This window comes from Aegilops tauschii, chromosome 3 (assembly GCF_002575655.3).
Source record: "Aegilops tauschii subsp. strangulata cultivar AL8/78 chromosome 3, Aet v6.0, whole genome shotgun sequence".
Taxonomy (NCBI): domain Eukaryota; kingdom Viridiplantae; phylum Streptophyta; class Magnoliopsida; order Poales; family Poaceae; genus Aegilops; species Aegilops tauschii.
In genome coordinates, this window is record NC_053037.3 from 313387737 (window position 1) to 313411887 (window position 24151).

Here is a 24151-nt window from a genome sequence, read left to right on the forward strand (position 1 = left end):
CCGGGGGGCCCAGGCGACATGCCTTACGAGGTGGGTTGTCCGGCCTTTACCCGAGAGCTGCGACAGTTCCAGTGGCCCTCCCACCGCACGTTCAAGCCCGATGTTGGCGAGAAGTACAACGGCAAGACCCACCCGTCGGAGTTCCTCAGCATCTACACCATCGCGATGCAAGCTGCTGGAGCTCACGACGACAAGGTGCTTGCCAATTACTTCCCGTTGGCACTCAAACCCAAAGTCATGTGATGGTTGATGCACTTGCCAGTGGATTCCATTTCTTCTTGGTCGGATTTGTGTCATCAGTTTGTTGGCGCCTTCACTGGAGGCCACCAAGCTCATGGCCAGGCGAGCGATTTGCATATCATCCCCCAGAAAGAAGGCGAAAACCTGCGCAAGTACATACAGAGGTTCAGCCGGGTGCAGTACAACATCCCAGATGTTCATCCCGCCGTCGTTATCAGCCCATTCCATCAGAATGCGCGCAACCGCAAGATGTGTGAAGAGTTGGCAATGAACAAGGTCAAAGATGTGGCCGAACTCTATGTTCTGGCTGATAGATGTGCTCGAGCTGAAGAGGGGAGGAAGTACCCCGGCGAGGACGCCGGTGTGGAAACCGACTCCACAGACGAAGACGCCGCCGCCCCGACAAAGAAAGGCCGGCGCCGGAACAGGAAGCGCAAGGGCAAGACTGTGCTTGCCGTTGAGGGATCCGGCGAGCTCGGCGCCGCCAAAAAGGCCAAGGCTGACGACCCCAGCAAGGAGGTTGCCGGGTGTGCCGCCTGCTTGGCCCTGGCGGCCGCCGACAAGCCAGTGGGCTCCGACAAGCAGTACTGCAAGATCCACCGCACCAAGGGCCATGACCTCCAGAACTGCCGACAAGTTGAGCTGCTTGCAGAAAAGCAGAAGGATGAATATGAAAGGCGAGACAAGGAGAAGGGTCGGGATGGTGCCGAGGGATCTGGCAAGAAGCATGGCGGCCAAGGGGGTCGCCGCGGCAAAGATAACCAATAAGAGAGGCCCGCTCGGGGCCGCGACAAGAAAGAGGAGGACGATGATCACGACGAGGATGATGAGTCCGGCGAGCACGAGTTCCAGAAGGCTACAGAGGCTATGTGCGTCGATGGTGGCGCCTCGTTGCACACCTCACACTACCAGCTGAAGCAGTGGGCGCGTGAGGTCACTGCGGCGGAGCCATCGTTCGATGCCCAGAGGCCACCGAAGTGGTCCCGCACACCCATCGTTTTTGACACCAAGGATCACCCTGACTGCACAACTGCGGTCAGGTGTTTGCCGTTGTTTGTTTCACCAACAATACGCAACCTCAAGGTGACCAAAGTGCTGGTTGACGGTGGGGCCGGTCTGAATTTGATCTCGCCCGCTGTGATCAAGAAGCTGCAGATTCCTGATGGAGACCTCGAAGAAACGAGCACGTTTCAAGGGGTCAACCCGGGAAGGAGCCAGCCTAAAGGTAAAATCATGCTGCCCGTTATGTTTGGGGGCGAGCTGAACTATAGGACGGAGAAGATCGTCTTCAATGTCGCCGAGATCCCCTTGCCATACAATGGGATCCTTGGCCGCCCAGCGATGGCCAAGTTCATGACGGCGTCCCACTATGCCTACAACACGTTGAAGATGCCGGGGCCGCTGACCATCATCACCGTCCCCTCTGACAAGAAAGACGCACTCATCTGCGCTGACCAACTCTACCGAGAGGCAGTTGCAGCAACTGCCGCCCGGGCACTTGCTCCTGCCGCTGAAGCTCCAGGGAGGAAGAAGGCCGGCAAGACCTCTTCCGGCAAGACCTCTTGCACCCACTCCGGCAAGCGCACCTCTTCGGAGTGTTGTGCTCCCGTTGAGGACGTGCCAGAGAGCTCCACCGGCAACAGCAAAAAGTCCAAGGCTGCACCACCAGAAACCAAGAAGGTGTTCGTTAAGGAGGACGGCACGGGCGGGGCTTTCACCATAAGCTCCACCCTCGACAGCAAATAGGAAAGCGCGCTTGTCGCCTTCCTACGGGCGAATGTCGATGTATTTGCATGGCAAGCATCTGACATCCCCGGCGTTCCCAGGGAGGTGATTGAGCACCATCTTGCTGTCTGTCCTCACGCACGGCCCGTCAAGCAGAAGGTCAGGAAGCAAGCTTTGGAGCGGTAAGAGTTCATCATTGAAGAGATCAGGAAGTTGGAGGCGGCAGGCCTGGTAAGAGGAGTACTCCACCCCACGTGGTTGGCCAATCCGGTGGTTGTGCGTAAGGCAAACGGGAAGTGGAGGCTGTGTTTTGACTACACAGACATCAATAAAGCCTGTCCAAAGGATCCTTTCCCTCTGCCATGCATCGACTAGATTGTAGACTCCACTGCCGGGTGTGACCTGCTGTCATTGCTCGATGCCTATTCAGGGTACCACCAAATCTTCATGATGAAGGTAGATGAAGAGAAGACCGCGTTCATCACCCCATGTGGTACGTACTGTTTTGTATGAATGCCTTTCGGGTTGAAGAGCGCTGGTTCGACGTTTGCCCGAGCAGTCCAGATTGGTTTTGAGCCCCAACTACATAGAAATATGGAAGCTTATATGGATGACATAGTGGTCAAAACCAAGGACAGGGCCACACTCATGCAAGATTTAGAAGAAACATTCACAAACCTGCGCAAGATCAACCTCAAGCTCAACCCAGAGAAGTGCGTGTTTGGTGTCCCCTCCGGCAAACTTCTTGGGTTCTTTGTGTCTCAACACGGAATCGAAGCAAATCCTGACAAGATCAAAGCAATTGAGCAGATTGAGGCGCCGAAACGGGTCAAAGACGTCCGTAGGCTCGCCGGCATCGTTGCTGCCCTGAGTAGGTTCATCTCCAAATATGCTGAGCGCGCCCTCCCATTTTTCAAAGTTTTGAAAAAGGTGGGTCCAGTAAAATGGACTCCAGAGGCAGAGGCAACACTGCAGGATTTGAAGAGGTACCTCTCCTCCACGCCAATACTAGTCGCGCCTAAACCACGAGAGCCGTTGCTGCTGTACTTAGCAGCAACGAATCAAGTGGTCAGTGCTGCACTGGTGGCGCAGAGGGAACCTGAGGGAGAAGCAGCAGTTGCAGCAGAGCCGTCGGATGACGGGCCGGGGCCTTCCCCGACAGAACCTGACGCCGACAAACCAGAATCCCCGGCAAGGCCCGAACCCGGCGGGGCAGAGCCTGAGCAGATGGGCGAAGTGGGACAAAAGAAGAAGATGGTGCAGCACCCAGTGTATTTTGTCAGTTCCCTCTTGCAGGGGGCTAGGTCAAGATATTCTGGAATGCAGAATCTGCTTTTCGGCCTTCTCATGGCCTCGAGAAAGCTGTGCCACTATTTCCAAGCACACGAGATCACAGTCGTCACCCACCTCCCTTTGCAATGGATTTTGCACAACCCAGATGCGACAGGGAGGATTGTGGAGTGGGCACTGGAGCTGTCGAGCTTTGGCCTCAGGCTTGAAAGTACTTCAACAATCAAGAGCCGAGCTATGGTAGAGTTCATAGCAGAATGGACCGCAACGCCCGATGAGGAGATCCAAGAGACCACCCTTCCTGATAGGGAGACGAGCAGTGAGTGGATTATGTACTTTGACAGAGCTTTCTCACTCCAAAGTGATGGTGCCGGCGTGCTACTCGTCGCACCCACCGGAGAGCACCTCAAGTACGTAATCCAGATGCACTTCCCCCGGGAAAAATCAACAAACAACACGGCGGAGTACGAGGGGTTGCTTGCTGGTCTCAGGATCGCGGCAGACCTCGGAATCAAGAAGCTCATCATCAGGGGTGATTCGTAGCTCATTGTCAAGCAAGTCAACAAGGATTATCAGAGCCCGTTGATGGAGGCCTATGTGAATGAAGTGAGGAAGTTGGAAGAATGTTTCGACGGCCTACAGGCAGAACATGTTCCCTGAGCAGAGAACAGCATTGCCGACGACCTGTCAAAACGCGCCGCCCTCAAGTTGCGTGTGGAACCAGGTACCTTTGTACTTCAGTTAGTACAACCATCCGTAGAGCCATCAGCAGGGCAGAACAAGCGAAGGAAGACAAGCCCCGGCAAGTACCTTCCCGCCGAGCTCCCAGGAGCCGCCGGCAAGGAGGTTGCCGGGTACCCCAAGCTTGTCGAGGGGCAACTACCTCTGAAGGGGCCCCAGGCCCTGACCGTAGAGGCAGATGCCCCTGCGGCCGAAGATGTGCCTTTGGTCCTTGTCGTCGAGCCCCAGGCTCCGGCATGGGCGCAGCCCACCGTCCGTTTCCTCCAAACAGGAGAACTGCCCGAGGAGCAGGAAGAAGCAGAGAAAGTAGCCCGTCGGTCCAACATGTACCAGTTTGTGGATGATACCCTGTACAGAAGGAGGCCAAACGGAGTCAGGTTGAAGTGCATTCCTCGAGAGGACGGACTAGAGCTATTGGCAGAAATACATGGAGGTATGTGTGGCTCCCACATAGGGTTAAGGGCCCTTGCCGGCAAGGCATTCCGGCAAGGTTTCTTCTGGCCCACAGCCCTCCAGGATGCAGCTGCGCTAGTAACCAAGTGTGAAGCGTGTCAGTTCCATTCGAAGAAGCTTCATCAACCAGCTCAAGCCCTTCAAACAATCCCTCTCTCCTGGCCATTTTCGGTCTGGGGGCTCGACATACTGGGCCCCTTCCCCCGTGCTGTCGGGGGCTTTGAGTACTTGTACGTCGCAATCGACAAGTTCACAAAGTGGCCCGAAGTGGAGGCAGTGAAGAAGGTGACAACACAGTCAGCCGTCAAGTTCTTCAAGGGGCTAGTTTGCCGTTTTGGTGTGCCGAACAGGGTCATCACCGACAACGACAAGCAGTTCACAAGCCGCACCTTCATGCAATACATCCAGGACCTCGGTAGCAGGGTCTGTTTCGCTTCGGTGGCACACCCACGGAGCAACGGCCAGGCGGAGAGGGCAAACGTTGAAGTACTGCGAGGCCTGAGGACGAAGACTTTTGACAGGCTGCACAAGTGTGGAAGGCACTGGATTGATGAGTTGCCGACGATTCTTTGGTCGATCAAAACGACGCCAAATCGAGCCACCGGCCAGACACCCTTTGCCCTGGTATACGGGGCAGAAGCAGTTCTCCCCACGGAACTCACATACGGGTCACCTTGAGTGCTCGCTTATGACGAGCTTGAGCAAGAGAAGTTGCGGCAAGATGACGCGACACTCCTTGAGGAAGATCGTCTTCGGGCAGCTGTGCGAGCTGCACGCTACCAGCAGGCCTTGCGCCGCTACCATAGCCGCGAGGTTCATGCCCAAAGCCTTGAGGAAGGCGACCTTGTTCTTCGGCGCGTTCAGTCGGCCAAGAATTCCAACAAGTTGATGCCGAAGTGCGAATGCCCTTATCGGGTAATACGAGTCACCAGGCTTGGCGCAGTCTGCCTGGAGACCGAAGATGGTATCCCAGTGAGCAACTCCTGGAACATTGAACATCTTCGTAAGTTTTACCCATGAGGCGCGGTTGCCGGGCCTCCCGGCAAGCCACCTTTTGTACAAGCCTTGCCGATAAGGCATGTAACCCTTTGTACAAAGCCAGGCGCAGACCCTGAGCATAAATAAATGAAGCGTCGGCGCCCTAAGTTTTAGCATGCATGCTAGGTTAAGTCTCTCTTTGGTAGGGTTGATAGTGCCCGGCGGTACTAACCCCTAGCATAGAGGTCGAGTGTGTGTCTTTCCGTCCTTTCCAGTCTGTTCTTTGGTTCGCAGGCTGCACAGGCGTTTCTGCTAAGCCATTTAAGGGCAGGGAGACGGATCGACATCCCTGACCCCGGCAAGCCATTGCCGGGGGGCTGCAGATTCAAGCACCCGACCGCGGCAAGCCAAGGTTGTCGGGGGCTGTTGATACGTCTCCAACGTATCTATAATTTTTGATTGCTCCATGCTATATTATCTTCTGTTTTGGACAATATTGGGCTTTATTATTCACTTTTATATTATTTTTGGGACTAACCTATTAACCGGAGGCCCAGCCCAGAATTACTGTTTTTTTGCCTATTTCAGAGTTTCGTAGAAAAAGAATATCAAATGGAATGAAACCTTCGGGAACATGATTTTTGGAACGTACATGATCCAGGAGACTTGGACCCTACGTCAAGAAACAAAAGAGGAGGCCACGAGGTAGGGGGGCGCGCCTACCCCCCCAGGCGCACCCTCCACCCTCGTGGGCCCCCTGTTGCTCCACCGACGTACTCCTTCCTCCTATATATACCTACGTACCCCCAAACGATCAGAAACGGAGCCAAAAACCTAATTCCACCGCCGCAACCTTCTGTACCCACGAGATCCCATCTTGGGGCCTGTTCTGGAGCTCCGCCGGAGGGGGCATCGATCACGGAGGGCTTCTACATCAACACCATAGCCTCTCCGATGATGTGTGAGTAGTTTACCTCAGACCTTCGGGTCCATTGTTATTAGCTAGATGGCTTCTTCTCTCTTTTTGGATCTCAATACAATGTTCTCCCCCTCTCTCGTGGAGATCTATTCGATGTAATCTTCTTTTGCGGTGTGTTTGTTGAGACCGATGAATTGTGGGTTTATGATCAAGTTTATCTCTGAAAAATATTTGAATCTTCTGAATTCTTTTATATATGATTGGTTACCTTTGCAAGTCTCTTCGAATTATCAGTTTGGTTTGGCCTACTAGATTGATCTTTCTTGCCATGGGAGAAGTGCTTAGCTTTGGGTTCAATCTTGCGGTGTCCTTTCCCAGTGACAGTAGGGGCAGCAAGGCACGTATTGTATTGTTGCCATCGAGGATAACAAGATGGTTTTTTTTTATCATATTGCATGAATTTATCCCTCTACATCATGTCATCTTGCTTAAGGCGTTACTCTGTTCTTATGAACTTAATACTCTAGATGCATGCTGGATAGCGGTCGATGTGTGGAGTAATAGTAGTAGATGCAGGCAGGAGTCGGTCTACTTGTCTCGGACGTGATGCCTATATACATGATCATACCTAGATATTCTCATAACTATGCTCAGTTCTGTCAATTGCTCAACAGTAATTTGTTCACCCACCGTAAAATACTTATGCTCTTGAGAGAAGCCACTAGTGAAACCCATGGCCCCTGGGTCTATTTTCCATCATATTAATCTTCCAACACTTAGTTATTTCCGTTGCTTTTTACTTTGCTTTTATTTTACTTGGCATCTTGATCATAAAAATACCAAAAATATTATCCTATCATATCTATTAGATCTCACTCTCGTAACTGACCGTGTAGGGATTGACAACCCCTTATCGCGTTGGTTGCGAGGATTTATTTGTTTTGTGTAGGTGCGAGGGACTCGCGCATAGCCTCCTACTGGATTGATACCTTGGTTCTCAAAAACTAAGGGAATACTTACGCTACTTTGCCGCATCACCCTTTCCTCTTCAAGGGAAAACCAACGCAGTGCTCAAGAGGTAGCAAGAAGGATTTCTGGCGCCGTTGCCGGGGAGGTCTATGCAAAAGTCAACATACCAAGTACCCATCACAAACCCTTATCTCCCACATTACATTATTTGCCATTTGCCTCTCATTTTCCTCTCCCCCACGTCACCCTTGCCGTTTTATTCGCCCTCTATTTTTTGTTCGCCTCTTTTTCGCTTGCCTTTTGTTTGCTCGTGTGTTGGATTGCTTGTTTGTCACGATGGCTCAAGATAATACCAAATTATGTGACTTTACCAATACCAACAATAATGATTTCCTTAGCACACCGATTGCTACTGAATCTTGTGAAATCAATGCTGCTTTGTTGAATCTTGTCATGAAAGATCAATTCGCCGGCCTTCCTAGTGAAGATGCCGCTACTCATCTAAATAGCTTCGTTGATTTGTGTGATATGCAAAATAAGAAAGATGTTGACAATGATATTGTTAAGTTGAAGCTATTTTCTTTTTCGCTTAGAGATCGTGCTAAAGCTTGGTTTTCGTCTTTGCCTAAAAATAGTATTGATTCTTGGAATAAGTGCAAAGATGCTTTTATTTCTAAGTATTTTCCTCCCGCTAAGATCATCTCTCTTAGAAACGATATCATGAATTTTAAGCAACTTGATCATGAACATGTTGCACAAGCTTGGGAGAGGATGAAATTAATGATACGTAATTGCCCTACTCATGGTTTGAATTTGTGGATGATTATACAAATTTTTTATGCCGGATTGAATTTTGCTTCTAGAAATCTTTTAGATTCGGCCGCGGGAGGCACTTTTATGGAAATCACTTTAGGAGCAGCTACTAAACTCCTAGATAATATTATGGTTAATTATTCTCAATGGCACACTGAAAGATCTACTAATAAAAAAGTGCATGCGATAGAAGAAATTAATGTTTTGAGTGGAAAGATGGATGAGCTTATGAAATTATTTGCCAGTAAGAGTGTTTCTTCTGATCCTAACGATATGCCTTTGTCTACCTTGATTGAGAATAATAATGAATCTATGGATGTGAATTTTGTTGGTAGGAATAATTTTGGTAACAACGCGTATAGAGGAAACTTTAATCCTAGGCCTTATCCTAGTAATTCCTCTAATAATTATGGTAATTCCTACAACAATTCTTATGGAAATTTTAATAAGATGCCCTCTAAATTTGAGACTAGTGTTAAAGAGTTTATGAATTCGCAAAAGAATTTCAATGCTTTGCTTGAAGAGAAATTGCTTAAAGTTGATGAATTGGCTAGGAACGTTGATAGAATTTCTCTTGATGTTGATTCTTTAAAACTTTGATCTATTCCTCCTAAGCATGATATCAATGAGTCTCTCAAGGCCATGAGAATTTCCATTGATGAGTGCAAAGAAAGAACCGCTAGGATACGTGCTAAGGAAGATTGCTTTATGAAAGCGTGTTCTTAAAATTTCTATGAAAATAAAGATGAAGATCTAAAAGTTATTGATGTGTCCCCTATTAAATATTTGTTTTGAAATATGAATCTTGATAATGATGGGACTGAATATGATCCACCTTTACCTAGAAGGCGTTCTAGAAATTCGGAGTTTTTAGATCTGGAAGCTAAATTTGATGAAAGTGGGATTGAAGAAATCAAAACATTAGATGTTAATAAACCCACTATTTTGGATTTCAAGGAATTTAATTATGATAATTTCTCTTTGATAGATTGTATTTCCTTGTTGCAATCCGTGCTAAATTCTCCTCATGCTTATAGTCAAAATAAAGCTTTTACCAAACATTTCGTTGATGCCTTGATGCAATCTTATGAAGAAAAGCTTGAGTCGGAAGTTTCTATCCCTAGAAAACTTTATGATGAGTGGGAACCTAATATTAAAATTAAGATTAAAGATCATGAGTTATATGCTTTATGTGATTTGGGTGCTAGTGTTTCCACTATTCCCAAAACTCTATGCGATTTGCTAGGTTTCCGTGATTTTGATGATTGCTCTTTAAACTTGCACCTTGCGGATTCCACTATTAATAAACCTATGGGAAGAATAATGATGTTCTTATTGTTGCAAATAGGAACTATGTGCCCGTAGATTTTATCGTTCTTGATATAGATTGCAATCCTTCATGTCCTATTATTCTTGGTAGACCTTTCCTTAGAACGATTGGTGCAATTATTGATTTGAAGGAAGGGAATATCAGATTCCAATTTCCATTAAAGAAAGGCATGGAACACTTCCCTAGGAAGAAAATAAAATTACCATATGAATCTATTATGAGAGCCACTTATGGATTGCCTACCAAAGATGGCAATACCTAGATCTATCCTTGCTTTTATGCCTAGCTAGAGGCGTTAAACGATAGCGCTTGTTGGGAGGCAACCCAATTTTATTTTTAGTTTTATGCTTTTTGCTTATGTTTAGGAATAAATATTTGATCTAGCCTCTGGTTAGATGTGTTTTTATGTTTTAATTAGTGTTGTGCCAAGTTTAACCTATAGGATCTTCTTGGATGATAGTTATTTGATCTTGCTGTAATTTCCAGAAACTTTCTGTTCACGAAAATAATTGTTAAAAATCACCAGAACGTGATAAAATATTGATTCCAATTGATGATGATCAATAAACAAATTTTCTAGGTCGTCCTATTTTGGCTGATTTTTTGGAGTTCCATAAGTTTGCGTTAGTTACAGATTACTACAGACTGTTCTGTTTTTGACAGATTCTGTTTTTCGTGTGTTGTTTGCTTATTTTGATGAATCTATGGCTAGTAAAAGAGTTTATAAACCATAGAGAAGTTGGAATACAGTAGGTTAAACGCCTATATAAATAAATAATGAGTTCATTACAGTACCTTGAAGTGGTCTTTTGTTTTCTTTCGCTAACGGAGCTCACAATATTTTCTGTTAAGTTTTGTGTTGTGAAGTTTCCAAGTTTTGGGTGAAAGATTTGATGGATTATGGAACAAGGAGTGGCAAGAGCCTAAGATTGGGGATGACCATGGCACCCCCAAGATAATCTAAGGACACCAAAACGCCAAAGCTTGGGGATGCCTCGGAAGGCATCCCCTCTTTCGTCTACTTCCATCGGTAACTTTACTTGGAGCTATATTTTTAGTCACCACATGATATGTGTTTTGCTTGGATCGTCTTGTATTATTTGAGTCTTTATTTGTTAGTTTACCACAATCATCTCTGCTGTACACACCTTTTGAGAGAGACACACATGATTCGGAAATTATTAGAATACTCTATGTGCTTCACTTATATCTTTTGAGCTATATAGTTTTGCTCTAGTGCTTCACTTATATCTTTTAGAGCACGGTGGTGGATTTGTTTTATAGAAACTATTGATCTCTCATGCTTCACTTATATTATTTGGAGAGTCTTAAAATAGCATGGCAATTTGCTTTAATTAATATCATGAGAAATTTGATGCTTGATAATTGTTTTGAGATATAAAGGTGGTAATATCATAGTTGTGCTAGTTGAGTAATTGTGGAATTGAAAAATACATGTGTTGGAGTTTGTGATTCCCGTAGCATGCACGTATGGTGAACCGTTATGTAACAAAGTCGGAGCATGAAGTATTTGTCGATTGTCTTCCTTTGTGTGGCGGTCGGGATCGCGCGATGGTTAACTCCTACCAACCCTTCCCCTAGGAGCATGCGTAGTAGTACTTTTCTTCGAGGGCTAATAAATTTTTGCAATAAGTATATGAGTTCTTTATGAATAATGTGAGTCCATGGATTATACACACACTTACCTTTCCGCAATTTTCTAGCCTCTTCAGTACCGCGCATTGCCCTTTCTCACCTTGAGAGTTGGTGCAAACTTCGCCGGTGCATCCAAACCCCGTGATATGATACGCTCTTTCACACATAAACCTCCTTATATTTTCCTCAAAACAGCCACCATGCCTACCTATCATGGCATTTCCATAGCCATTCCGAGATATATTGCCATGCAACTTTCGACCGTTTCATTTATCATGACATACTCCATCATTGTCATATTGCTTTGCATGATCATGTAGTTGACATTGTATTTTTGGCAAAGCCACAGTTTATAATTCTTTCATACATGTCGCTCTTGATTCATTGCATATCCCGGTACACCGCCGGAGGCATTCATATAGAGTCATATTTTGTTCTAAGTATTGAGTTGTAATTCATGAGTTGTAAGTAAATAAAAGTGTGATGATCGTCATTATTAGAGCATTGTCCCAAGTGAGGAAAGGATGATGGAGACTATGATTCCCCCACAAGTCGGGATGAGAATCCGGACTAAATAAATAAATAAAGAGGCCATAAAAAAAGAAAAAGGCCCAAATAAAAAAATGAGAGAAAAAGAGAGAAGGGACAATGTTACTATCCTTTTACCACACTTGTGCTTCAAAGTAGCACCGTGATCTTCATAATAGAGAGTCTCTCATTTTGTCACTTTCATATACTAGTGGGAAATTTCATTATAGAACTTGGCTTGTATATTCTAATGATGGGCTTCCTCAAATGCCCGAGGTCTTCGTGAGCAAGCAAGTTGGATGCACACCCACTTAGTTTCTTTTTGAGCTTTCATACACTTATAGCTCTAGTGCATCCGTTGCATGGCAATCCCTACTCCTTGCATTAACATCAATTGATGGGTATCTCCATAGCCCGTTGATTAGCCTCGTTGATGTGAGACTTTCTCCTTTTTTGTCTTCCCACATAACCCCTACCATTATACCTTATTCCACCATAGTGCTATATCCATGGCTTGCGCTCATGTATTGCGTAAGAGGTGAAAAGGCTGAAGTGCGTTAAAAGTATGAACCAATTGCTTGGCTAAAACCGGGGTCATACATGATATGAATTTTTTGTGTGGGGAAGATGGAGCATAGCCAGACTATATGATTTTGTAGGGATAACTTGCTTTGGCTATGTTATTTTGATAAGACATAATTGCTTAGTTAGTATGCTTGAAATATTATTGTTTTTATGCCAACATTAAACTTTTATCTTGAATCGTATCAAATCTGAACATTCATGCCACAATGAGAAGAATTATATTGAAATTATGCCAAGTAGCACTCCGCATCAAAAATTCTGTTTTTATCATTTACCTACTCGAGGACGAGCAGGAATTAAGCTTGGGGATGCTCGACACGTCTGCAACATATCTATAATTTTTGATTGCTCCTTGCTATATTATCTTCTGTTTTGGACAATATTGGGCTTTATTATTCACTTTTATATTATTTTTGGGACTAACCCACTAACCGGAGGCCCAGCCCAGAATTGCTGTTTTTTTGGCCTATTTCAGAGTTTCGCAGAAAAAGAATATCAAACGGAGTCCAAACGGAATGAAACCTTCGGGAACGTGATTTTTGGAACGAACATGATCCAGGAGACTTGGACCCTACGTCAAGAAACAAAAGAGGAGGCCACGAGGTAGGGGGGCGCGCCCTCCACCCTCGTGGGCCCCCCGTTGCTCCACCGACGTACTCCTTCCTCCTATATATACCTAAGTACCCCCAAACGATCAGAAACGGAGCCAAAAACCTAATTCCACCGCCGCAACCTTCTGTACCCACGAGATCCCATCTTGGGGCCTGTTCCGGAGCTCCTCCGGAGGGGGCATCGATCACGGAGGGCTTCTACATCAACACCATAGCCTCTCCGATGATGTGTGAGTAGTTTACCTCAGACCTTCGGGTCCATAGTTATTAGCTAGATGGCTTCTTCTCTCTTTTTGGATCTCAATACAATGTTCTCCCCCTCTCTCGTGGAGATCTATTCGATGTAATCTTCTTTTGCGGTGTGTTTGTTGAGACCGATGAATTGTGGGTTTATGATCAAGTTTATCTATGAACAATATTTGAATCTTCTGAATTCTTTTATGTATGATTGGTTATCTTTGCAAGTCTCTTCGAATTATCAGTTTGGTTTGGCCTACTAGATTGATCTTTCTTGCCATGGGAGAAGTGCTTAGCTTTGGGTTCAATCTTGCGGTGTACTTTCCCAGTGATAGTAGGGGCAGCAAGGCACGTATTGTATTGTTGTCATTGAGGATAACAAGATGGTTTTTTTTATCATATTGCATGAATTTATCCCTCTACATCATGTCATCTTGCTTAAGGCGTTACTCTGTTCTTATGAACTTAATACTCTAGATGCATGCTGGATAGCGGTCGATGTGTGGAGTAATAGTAGTAGATGCAGGTAGGAGTCGGTCTACTTGTCTCGGACGTGATGCCTATATACATGATCATACCTAGATATTCTCATAACTATGCTCAATTCTGTCAATTGCTCAACAGTAATTTGTTCACCCACCGTAAAATACTTATGCTCTTGAGAGAAGCCACTAGTGAAACCTATGGCCCCCGGGTCTATTTTCCATCATATTAATCTTCCAACACTTAGTTATTTCCGTTGCTTTTTTACTTTGCTTTTATTTTACTTTCCATCTTTATCATAAAAATACCAAAAATATTATCCTATCATATCTATCAGATCTCACTCTCGTAAGTGACCGTGTAGGGATTGACAACCCCTTATCGCGTTGGTTGCGAGGATTTATTTGTTTTGTGTAGGTGCGAGGGACTCGCGCGTAGCCTCCTACTGGATTGATACCTTGGTTCTCAAAAACTGAGGGAAATACTTACACTACTTTGCTGCATCACCCTTTCCTCTTCAAGGGAAAACCAACGCAGTGCTCAACAGGTAGCCGCTGTAGATCCAGATAAGTCCCTTATCCCCTGTTATGCATTTCCGTATGGAATTGGGACGTATGAAGCCTCGTTTATTCCTGGGCCACCGTGCTCCCCCCTTTCCCGTGCCCAAGAACTATTCCCTGGGCCGGAACTTGGTTGTAGTTGCGGTGACAAGGAAGCAAACGAGGGGCCTAACCCTACTTTGCCCCTGCCTCCGCCGAGAGCGTGAGTACGGTCGTGAATGAAGTAAGGGGACGGCGAGGCCTGTTGCCGGGCGACAATGTTTATCTTAAAAATAACAAGGATTCATTCCTTGGCATGCCCCCCGCTCACGTACAAAAAAACCCGGCAAGCACCCTTTTTCATTAATACGTTCCAAACAGGTACAACTCGTACGGAATGCAAACATGAGCAAGGGGGTTACAAGGTTTAAATCTAACAAGGGCCCGCAGGCTTAAAAACTAGAAAAGGATAAGATGCCCGTAATCCCTTTCTTGTACCTCTCCTCAGGAAGCAGATCAGGATAACCGGGAGGGCAAAAGGGGCGCCTAGGCGAGGTACGAGCAGCAGAAGACACCAAGAGAAGGTTGGTGATGACGGTGCTGGGGAAGAGGCCGAAAGATGAGGCAGCGGGCCGGCAATACGCGGCGAAGGCGTCGGTGCCATCGTACTCCAAGTTCACGGCCCACCACCCACCTTCTTCGCCTTCTCTGGCCCTCCAACGCCAGCCACCGGGAGCAGCGGCCCCGAGAAGTTCAAGGAGCTGGCGGTGCAGATGGTGGTGCTGCCGGCGTCGCCCGGGGACAGTGTGTCCGACATTTAGTCGGACCCGTACTCCTCCCGCCCGCTACCCTCGTCGTCGCCGCTGCTGTCCTCCTCATCGCTGTCGCCTGAGGATGAGCTCTCTTCATCGGTGGAGCTCTCTGCACAACACCCTAGCCTGTGTCCCGAGCGCCCAAAGACCTTGATGGAGAGCAGGTCGCTCTCCGCTAGCTTGAAGCTGAGGACGTGCCCATCCATCAAGCAATGCGCGAGTGCAAAGGTTTTCCAGCCCCGGCGAAGATGCATCACTTGAGGGGCGGGGAACCTTGTGCTCACCCACATGTCGCCATGGCAACACCCCTTCATGTGAAGCCTTCGCCGCGGTGGCTGGTCGATCTCTAGCACCCTCGCGAACGCCCGAGGAAGACGGAGATGGCTGCGCAGCAGCCCATGCAGCTGCAGGATAAACTCGAGCGTCGTGTCCCCGACGTGACCACTCAGCGAAGCAGGAGGAGTTGGCGGTGGTGATGGCGACGGAGACGGAGATGACGCAGGCGTCCCCCTTCCACGCCCACTTCCGCCTCGGCCGCCTCGCCGACCGCGGCCCCATCTGGCGCCCCTGCCTCGAGCATGGCCTTCACCTTGGGCATCTAGCTCTTCCTTGACCGCTGCAGCTCTCTGGTGGGAGGAGGACCTGGTCGCCTCCGCGGAAGAACAGCCGCGGCCACGCCCTCTCGCCATGACTGTGGGTGAAGAATGGAGACGGAGGGGAGAAGCAAGGAGACGCTCTTCCTCCTACCCCTGAGTTCCCTTTTTATAATTGGGTGGGGAAGGCCGAAAGACTAGCTCTACGCCTCTGAAGAGCCCGCTCAAGTCCGGCTCATTAAGTGGCAACGAGCGAGGCCATCGACCACCCTCCCCGCCCAATCAAAGGCACGTAAGTATCGGCCCCCGCGCGCCTTCCCATATTCCATGCGTCTGTCACCTACCCCACACCGTGCATGCGGCGTACGTGGTGCAAGGGGCAGGCATAGTGGGAAACGTGGGACGACGGTTCCAAGGCAGAGAGAGTAAATGAGCAGCGGCCCTACAGTTTTAAAGGGACACGCAGGCCGTCTCTTTACTGTTCACCACGGGATGACGCGAGCATGCTGCGGTCATTCTGCGCACGACCCCCACGTCGCGCATTCAACGCGGGTCGTGGGGAAGCGCAAGCGAGCGAGGGAGTTACTGCGGTAAAAACTCCACCGCACGCGCGCCCACACACCATTTTGGGCCTGGCCCAATAACGCTCTGCACTTATATGTGGCCCAGGCCCAGGGGCTGCTGTCGGTGTACAAAAGTAGAGGTCCCTTTTTGCACCCCTTTACTTGTGCGCGGGCAGTCGCAGCCCCACGCCCCTGGCCACGCTTGGCGGGGCAGAGGAAGCAAAGGCACAAGACGACTAGATCAACGCCAAGACAGAAACACAAAGAGCAGAAGGGCGAGGTGGACTCCCCCGGCAAGGCCCTTGCCGGGGCGGACTCCACAGCCCCGGCGAGAGCCTTGCCGGGGCAACTTGCCTAGCACCAGCAGGGCTACCACCCTCGAGCCTGAGAGTCCTGATGCCCTCAACCACATTGGAACCAAAGCTCGGGAGGCGCCTCCATGGTGACATGCAGATCTTTGTGAAGATCAGAAGCATACAAAATCAGATGAGAATCAGAAGACGGCGATCCTTGGAAAGATCCTTGCAGAGGATACCCACGAGACCCCCGGAAAGCCCCTTGTTGGGGACGAACACAACGCCACGGCAAGACCCTTGCCGGGGCCCCGGCAAGACTCTTGCCGAAGACATCCACGGGGCCGCAGCCAGGTCCACATCTGCCAAAGCTCCGCCGCCGTTCCCATGCAGCTGCCAGCCCATCAACTAGGCGAACACCTGTGTGGCGACGTGCGGCCTCTAGGCCAACTCAGCAAGCACCTGCGTGGTGGCATGCAGATCTTCATGAAGACCCTACCACCACGCCAACTCAACAGCCTACCAGCCTACGTAGCGGTGCATGCCTCGTTGGCCTGGACACATGCCGGAGCAAGGCGGAGCGGCGACGGACGTGACGGACCTCGTTACCGCCCCCGATAAAGCAAGTGGACACCTAAGTAGCGCATTTAATGCACTTTGTCCTATAATGACAGGCGATAAGCTTGTGCACTGTATAACTTTCCACCTGCTGTGTGCCACTGTGGCAGCCCCTTTGCCTATAAAAGGAGGCCCGTGGCATACTGGGAGAGGATTCGGATCTTTTGGACGACGCACGCACCGTAGCTAGTTCAAAAGCTCAAGAACACTCAAATATACACCAAAGAAGGACTAGGGTATTATGCATCCTCGCGGCCCGAACCTGGGTAAACGATCTTTGTGTTGGCTTCTAGACCCGCTCTTTGCACAACCCCGCGCCCGCCAACCGTAGAAGGGATTCCAGTGATCCCATAGGTGTCGTTTTCCCCCGACATCTTTGGCGCGCCAGGTAGGGGGCGCAGTTGTGAAAATCCGGTCTAGCAGCTAGTCTAGCAATTCTTCATCACCATGGCTCCCAAGAAGAAGGGGATCACAGCAATCGGCTCGTCCGGGGCCGGCCCGTCCGCGCCAGCGCGAGCAGGCGGCCGGGTGCCCGCGGATGGGGCCGGAGACGTGGCTCGCGAGCATCCACAACATTCTGGCGATCGGAGCCAGGCGAGCGGCGCCGTTCGAATCCGAGACGACGAACCACGCGCCGCTGGGTCCGGGGGCGGGGCCGTGCTGCCCACGGGCGGCGCAGCAGCCTCTACGGCACCCCAGCTGGCGCCCGCGCCGTGCCCTTCCCAGGTCGCACGCAATGAGCAGCGCCGTGATGCCGGAGCCCCCGGGCACCGCCACGGAAAGAGCCCTGTGCGCCACTCACAGGACGAACCAGGCCAGCGTGCGTGCTCAGACGCAGGTGCAGGCGTCTGAACTTATCACAAGCAAATACAACTGCTACAAATTCTTTTTCAGTAGTAGCATAATTTCTCTGGGCACTGTCTAGAGTTTTACTAGCATATTGGATAATGTTTAATTTCTTATCAACTCTTTGTCCTGGAACAACACCTACAACATAATCACTAGCATCACACATAATTTCAAAGGGTAAATTCCAATCAGGTGGCTGAACAATAGGTGAAGAAATCAAGGCTTTCTTAAGTATTTCAAATGCTTCTAGACAATCATCATCAAAGACAAAAGGAACATCTTTTTGTAAGAGATTAGTCAGAGGCCTAGAAATTTTTGAGAAGTCTTTAATGAACCTCCTATAAAAGCCGGCATGACCAAGGAAACTTCTTATACCTTTAATGTACTTAGGACACGACATCTTTTCAATAGCATCTACTTTAGCTTTATCAACTTCAATACCTCTTTCAGAAATTTTATGCCCCAGGACAATACCTTCGTTGACCATAAAGTGGCACTTCTCCCAATTCAAGACAAGATTAGTTTCTTCACATCTCAGCAAAACTCGGTTAAGGCTGCTTAAGCAATCATCAAAGGAAGTTCCATAAACGGAGAAATTATCCATGAAAACCTCAACAATCTTTTCACAAAAGTCAGAGAATATAGCAGTCATACATCTTTGAAAGGTAGCAGGTGCATTGCATAAACCAAAAGGCATACGTCTATAAGCAAAGGTACCGAAAGAGCAAGTAAAAGTGGTCTTTTCTTGATCCTCTTTTGACACAGGTATTTGAGAGAAACCAGAATAACCATCTAGAAAGCAAAAATGTGTATGTTTGGATAATCTCTCTAGCATTTTATCAATAAAAGGTAAAGGGTAATGATCCTTTTTAGTAGCTTTATTTAGCTTGCGGAAATCAATTACCATTCTATACCTATAACAATTCTTTGTGGGATCAATTCATCTTTATCATTAGGAACAATAGTAATACCTCCCTTCTTAGGGACACAATGGACATGACTTACCCACTAACTATCAGCAACGGGATAAATTATACCTGCCTCCAGAAGCTTTAGTATTTCTTTTCTTACCACTTCTTTCATCTTAGGATTTAACCTTCGTTGGTGATCCACAACCGGTTTAGCGTCTTTCTCCAATTTTATTTTGTGCTGGCTGTAACACCCCGGATGTAACTTTCCATATTTGTAACTCCAACTCTTGCCATTTTCGGCTATGTGTTATGATATTCCCTCCGTGGTCGGGTTTTTTCTTTCGTTTTGCATTTTGTTCATGTCATGCATTTCATATCATGTCATCATGTGCATTGCATTTGCATACGTGTTCGTCTCATGCATCCGAGCATTTTCCCCGTTGTCCGTTTTGCAATCCGGCGCTCCCACCTCCTCCGGCGCACCCCTCTTGTTTTCTTTCATGAGCGGGTGTCAAACGTTCTCGGAATGGACCGAGGCTTGCCAAGTGGCCTTGGTATACCACCGTTAGACCACCGGTCAAGTTTCATTCCATTTGGAGGTCGTTTGGTACTCCAACGGTTAACCGGGCATCCGCAAAGTCCATTTGTGTATGCAGCAAAACCCCCCTCTCTAAACAGCCCAAAACCGACCAAACTCTCTCCCATGCTCTAGTTCGTTCGATCACGATCGTGTGGGCGAAAACCGCACCTCATTTGGACTCTCCTTGCTCCCTCTAGCTATATATTTGCATCCCCTCCCGAAAACATTCGCAGTCCAACCCTAGCCCCGCTCCCTCTCCGCCGCCGGACGCGTCCGGTCCGTGCCGGACAAATCCCCGCCGCCGCCCGCGCCCAATCGGGACGCGCCACGTGGCGCCCGCCGCGGCCCGGACGCCGCGGCCCGGGAAGCCCGTCTCCCGCCCCCGCGGGCCCGCGTGACCTCGCCCGCAGCCGAGCCGCCGCCTCCCGCCCGCCGCCTCGCCTTCCCCGCGCCGCCGCCGCCCAGCCGCCGGCGCCGCCGTCGGTCGCCGCGCCGCTCGTCGTCGCGCCGCCGCCGCGCCCGCCCGCGCCGCCGCCCGCCGGCGACCGCGTTTCCCTCCGCCCGGCCTCCTCGTCGCCCTCTCCCTCCGGCCGCCGTCCTCTCCCTCCTCCCCGTCCGGCAGGAGCTCCGGCGAACTCGGCCCCGATCGGATCTGGAGCAGCACCGAAGGTTGACCCCGAGATTCCCCGAAATTTTCCGAAGTCTGAGATTTTTCTAATTATCTTGCATAATTCCTCATGTCATAACTCTCTGCATATACCTACGTTTCGCGCGTGTAATATATCGAAATGTTCGTATCTAGACGCTCTTCATTTTGTTCCATTGCAGCATGTTCATTTGAGGACATCTTGATGCCCAAATTTCTGGTGCAAGAGTGCTACTTGCTGTTATCTGCTGTTACTTAGCAGAACTTGGAGATTTGTTATTTTTGTTGCAATTAATCTGTGCATCTTATGGGCATAAGCTCTACATGTGTTTTGTTTTATGCCATGCCATCTTTCTAGTGGTATATGCTATGTATTTTTGTGATCTCTGTGATGACTAGCACAAGCATGCAAACTAGGCCTCGTAATGTTTCTGATTTCAGGGACTTAGTAATTTCTCTAGTCTTTGTCTGCTGTTATTTTATTGCCATGTAAACTTGATGCTACAGAGAGATCCATGCATATTTTGGAGATGTTCAGTAAGGATGTTTTGTAGCTATTGTTGTAATTGATGCATTCCTGCCCTTGTTTGCAATTATGTAGTGCCATAGCATGACTCAATCTTGCTCTACTTTGGCTATAAAATATTTCTGGCAGATTGCTTACGTGTTATTCAATTTTGCCAAGCTTGTTGTAGTTGATCCATACATGCTATGCTTTTGTTCTTGCCATGGATAGCTTCATAAACATGCCATCTTGCTGTAGGTATGCTTGTTTTGTCATGAATTGCTTTGTGGTGAGTGCATCAAGCTCACCAAGATCCCTTCATAGTATTACAAATCAGCGGCAACTAATATGGAACAGATGGAGTGCTTATTTTGTTTTGTTTCACATGGAATTTTTTTTGTTTGTTCACACTAAAATGGAAAGTACAAAGTTCTTGTATGTGTGTTTTCTGTAAACATCTATGACGAATTTATGCTAAATCGCTTGGCAATCTTTTTGTATTTACCCATGCTTTTCTGTTTTTTAGAACATTCTTTCTGATTTTTAGAAGTGTTTTCTGCCATGCGACTAATTTTTGTGTGTGTTCTATAGTGAAATAGGATTTGGGCCTGGAGGATCGGAAAAGGCTCGACCAAAAACGTTCACTGGGGCAAGGGCTGTGTAGAAAACCAAAACATTCATTGGGGCACTAGCGAGCTTCAGCAAGGCCGAATAGATCGTGGCCCACCCAGTATTTTGACATTTGTACACTATTCTCTTTACTTCTAGACCTTGAAACATCAAACTACATGCTATTTAGTTCTGTTTGGCTCACCTAGCCTGCCCAACAAATGGTCTCAAGCTCCGCCACTACGCCGGTTACTTATCCCAATGTACCTAAGGTTCCCAGCTGACGGCAGCCAGTTGTTTGCGTCCTAAATGATTAGGTTCAGGTCTCCACGGTTGTAGCAACTTCCATAATCTCAACCCCTAATCTCTTAATCTCTCCCGTGATCTATCCTACTTATACGCTGCATCCATGCGATCACCACAACCTTAGGCAGGGGTTGTTCCGCCTCAGATAAATAAACATCACATGGCTACCTCCCGGGAGTAGGAATGCGGGCGAGCATTAAAAGGAAAGAAGTAAGCCCAAATGAGAACATTCGTTGATTTTCTCTCCCGTTTTCACTTTAGCTACATTTCAGTCAGCTAAGTTTTCAATTTTTGGTCGGTTAATTTTTTGTCCTTTGGATTGTGCTCTGAGATCTGTGCTGTTTTTTTGGAATGCTTCTTCGATTGAGTTGGGCCAAGTAGAATCGACTAACCTGTTGTCTGGGTCAGTCGAATCTGCTTCATGGGCTCGTCCTTTCGCGGGTGCTCGTTATGTCGTTTGCGCGCCCGTTAACAGGCCCTGGAAACCGTAGGTAGCCCAACCCGTGCCAGGCACCCGTGCGTCGCCACTTTCTCCACTTATCTCCTTCCTCCTCGGCATTGTCAGTCACTTTCCCCTTCTCCGCCTCAGTCTCTTGTTTGCTTTCTGTCTTCTCCTCTGAGGAAAAGATGTTGTTACAAACTATGGCTTTTCTTTTCTACTCGATTTGAGTGCACTTGTGTTCCAAGAGGCTTTGCGCAGTGGGTAGCTGGCAAAGTCAATCCTCCTACTAGTGACATAGTTCTTGATGGCAAGGTCATTCCCATGAGCCCAGAATCATTTCACCTACTCTTTGGTCTTCCATTAGGTGGCAGACAAGTATTATTTGACAGTGAGCTAACGAAATCTGTTTTCCTAAATATTATCGGTGAACCTACATTGCCTTCTATCAAGTGGTTCAGCTCAAAAAAATGCTTAAGCCTGACATCTTTGACAATGATTTCATGAGGTATTTTCTTCTAGTTGCCTTTGCAACTATTTTGTGTCCTAATTCAAATATCAACCCCAGCACCAAATACCTAGGAATTCTTATTGATCCAACCGAAGCGAGGCACTATGATTTGTTTAAGTTTGTCTTTGATTGGATTACGACGTACATGAGGAAGTATCAGAAAGAGCCAAAAAACCTACCAAAGAAGATGGATTGACTACTTTGGGTGGTTGCATTTGCGGCCTCTGTGTAATTTACATCTGATGTTTTCTTTTTCTAGCAGATGATGTCTTTGCATGACCCTTTTATTCAGTGAAGATTATGAAATGTTATTTTCCATTCTGGATTTGTTCGCAGTGCTATTACTTAGATTCTCTGGACTTTGCGTTACGTCGAGTGCCTCCTCGACTTCCTAGAGTGAAGGCGTGGAAAAATTCATTAGTGCAAGAGTTTGCTAATCCAGATTGCAAAGTTCAAGGGACTATGGCCTACGTCCTATAAGTTTTGTGATCCCTTTTGAGAGTTGAACATTTATTTTTTTCTGATGTTTTAATCTTATCTCGTGTCAATGATTTAGTTGCAATGCTGAACATATCTCAAACTATTTATTACATGGGTTGCGTTGGTTGTTGTGATGTACATCAAGATTCTACCCACGAATCCGTGAAGTTTAGATGTGCTCTTGACAAGACTATTGGTGGCTTACTTCCGAGCTCGGTACTTATTTTTGTTTTCATTTTTTTGAATTCTTGTGTTTTCCCATTTGTTTTTAATGTGAATTTAGGTTTTACAAAATCATTGCACAATTTTTTGTAGGTGAAAGACCAATTATCTTTGCTAGCTAGGTATTTCCGTGAAACTGCCGATGAGAAGTCTATCGAAGGTGCTCAAAATATGCTTCTTGATTCGTTGAATTGCATTGTTATTGCTAGTGGTACAGATCACGAGCCAAATTAATCTGATAAAATTCCAGACAAGATACAAGTAATAATCTGGCAAACAGTGATAATTCGGCAGTGAAATCCTATGGTACTTTACGTTGTATCAATTGTTTCGTTTTAATCTTAGGTTCATTTGTTTCCTTCTATTTATGATTTCTAGTCTGATTTTGAATGTGTATTAACTTCAGGATTTAATGACCATATTCCCACTATTCATGTGTCACCGTTTGTTCATCGCTCTCCCAATGCTTGTAATGCAAAGTGGATTTGCCTGATACTGCAGGTGTGTTTTTTACTGATGTGTTTCATTATCTTCTACAAAAGTATAACTTAATCCCTTTTTTTATAATCTATTTATCCTTGTCTTGCTAATTCGTAAGGTCCAGGTTTAGGTAGGAAAAGGAAAGCTCCTTCACCAGTTAATGAAGATGAAATATATTGCAACAATCCAAAACCTCATAAATTTGAAAGGCCTGACCGTGTAGATCAAGTTTTTCCTGAATTAAAATTGTTCATTTTATGAATTCCATTAATTTTTCACTATTTTAATTTTTTAAATGATTTTGCATTTTTTCTTAACCTGTTCATAATTGCGCGCAGGAGCAAGGAAGAAAGCTAGACTTTAGTAATGTTGAGAAACAACTTGAGTCTATTTCTGAACTTATGAAAAAACTTATTCCACCTAAGTCTACACCCATCAGTGAATCTATTGATAAGGGCAAAAGCATGAGTTTCAAGCATCTAGTCAATACAGATGCACAAGTTGGAACCAATTCAAAAGTGACTTCCGAATAGACCACGTTGAATAAGATTATGAGTATTAAGAAGAAGTCCTTTTTCCTTGAGAAACTAAGGTTGAAAACAAACATGAACAGTATTGTTTTTTCTCACTACTTATG